This window comes from Penaeus japonicus, unplaced genomic scaffold, assembly GCF_977035675.1.
Source record: "Penaeus japonicus unplaced genomic scaffold, GWHDUDI00000001_assembly GWHDUDI00000020, whole genome shotgun sequence".
Lineage (NCBI taxonomy): Eukaryota > Metazoa > Arthropoda > Malacostraca > Decapoda > Penaeidae > Penaeus > Penaeus japonicus.
Window position 1 is genome coordinate 42,016,074 of NW_028234422.1, and position 2,500 is coordinate 42,018,573.

At 28.2% G+C, this 2,500-nt stretch overlaps 1 protein-coding gene across 2 annotated transcripts in view; it reads right to left on the bottom strand.

The window, feature by feature from the left end:
• The window catches only part of LOC122243889 (uncharacterized), a 59,811-nt gene that overhangs the window by 56,785 nt on the left and 526 nt on the right, over window positions 1–2,500 (bottom strand). The gene's annotated exons all lie outside the window — the stretch shown is intronic.

The following is a 2,500-nucleotide window of genomic DNA, read 5'->3' on the forward strand; positions in this document are numbered from 1 at the left end:
TCATGAAATGAAAACTTTACGTCCTTGCATGGTAGACTCATTTATTTTATTTTTTTTTTGCCAAAACGATAAATAATCTTTCTACATACAGCTACTGATTAATTGATGACTCGCAATATGTATATCTGAAAACCTTAAATATAACTATATGCCTAAATATCTTGCTAAAACGTACTAGAAATTATACAGAGATATATATGTCACCAAAGAAAACTAACCGACCTTGAGGGGTCACCTTGATATTTAGATTATATTAACTAATGGCGTAATACCACGAAAAGGTGTTAGGTTATGAATCTATAAGTGTTATAGACAGCACATCAGAATATTAGTTAGTGTCTTAGATCGACATTGGAATTTTATCAAGAAGAATTTAGATTTATGAATTCGGCTTAGGAAATTGTGAGTCATAGAGTGAAGTGGGTTACACAAGCTGGGTGTAAATGTTTGTCATCCACCTTGAAGATTAGTATATTATCTGCGGCCTTCTCAGGGGACAGAATTTGTCTTGATAAATGGTGAAAAGGGCATAACAATGGCAGAAGTAAGGAATTATAATAATGATAAATAATGTCAGTGTGTTATTTATATAGACAAACGTCCATTGCTGATAATATTTCTAAAATGGTCTTGATCATTTGAAAACTTATGTGTCACATGGCGTTTCTTTCTACCCAAGACCGAGTTAACAGCTAATTGTTAACATTATAGTACCTTTTTAGGTATGAGAAGCTTAGAAAAAGTCGGTATAAAAAAACAATAAAAAAGTAATTATAAATAGGTTTAACATATCAGACTGTAAAAAACGTAATCATTATATATTCAAATATACAAATATATGTATGTATGTATGTATATATATAATATAATATATATATATATATATATATATATATATATATATATATATATATATATATATATATATATATACACACACACACACACACACACACACACACACACACACACACACACACACACACACACACACATAGCTCTGATTATATTATGCAAAACCTTGCCTTGTTTTGGAGCTATCAGGGAATGTAAGGTCTCCCAGCTGATAGGTACAATCACGCTTTAAAAGACTGATGGATAATTTCCTTTGTTCGGAGGCGAAGTAAGGGCTGCTCCTGCTACTCATCTGTCGACCACTTTTTGCTCTCAGAAGGAAGGAGTCAGGAAGTATGACGTCACAGGTGGAAGTGCTTAAGCATGTCTCATACCGGAAGATTCATGCATGTACATATTGGCACGCACAAACATACACACGAGTGGGTATGTTTGTGTGTATATTTAGATATACACACATACATACCTACATATATACATATATATATATGTATATATATATATATATATATATATATATATATATATATATATATGTGTGTGTGTGTGTGTGTGGGTGTGTGTGGGTGTGTTTGTGTGTGTGTGTGTATGTGTTATATGTGTGTATGTGTGTGTGATATTGTGATTATATGTATTATAATATGTATATAATATTAATATGTATATATATATATATATATATATATATATATATATATATATATATATATATATATATATATATATGTGTGTGTGTGTGTGTGTGTGTGTGTGTGTGTGTGTGTGTGTGTGTGTGTGTGTGTGTGTGTGTGTGTGTGTGTGTGTGTGCATATATATACATGCATACACACACATACACACACACACACACACACACACACACACACACACACACACACACACACACACACACACACATATATATATATATATATATATATATATATATATATATATATATATATATATATATATATATTATATATATCTTATATATATGTATATATATAATTATATATAATATATATATATATATATATATACTATACATAATATATATATATAAAATATATATATATATATATATTATATATATATATGTAGTATATACTATATATATTATATTGTATATATATATATATATAATATATATATACATATATATATATATATATATATATATATATATATGTATGTATATATACATACATATATATGTATATATATATATATATATATGTGTGTGTGTGTGTGTGTGTGTGTGTGTGTGTGTGTGTGTATGTGTGTGTATAAATCAAAACGCGTTTAGAAATAATAATAATAAAAAAAAACATGATCAAACATGTTTGTGTGTAAACATGTGTATGTTTTTTCTTTCTTTCTTTTTAGAAATCAAGAATTTCTCAAATAGCTACAAAATTGAAAGCATATCTTTTTTGCAGAACTCTATCAATTGTTTCCTCGCTTTTTGACTTGTGGGGTACAGTCAGAGAGACTCGGTGATGAATTTAGCAAAGAAAAGATAAATGGAGAAAAGTTACAAACACTGCAGGAAAAACCGTTACATTTTCGAATATTTTCGAATATCTGATAACCGATTTTAGGAGGCAAAAACATAAGTAATCTTTGTATGTTATGATACATGTATTTGACCTAATCAAGTAAT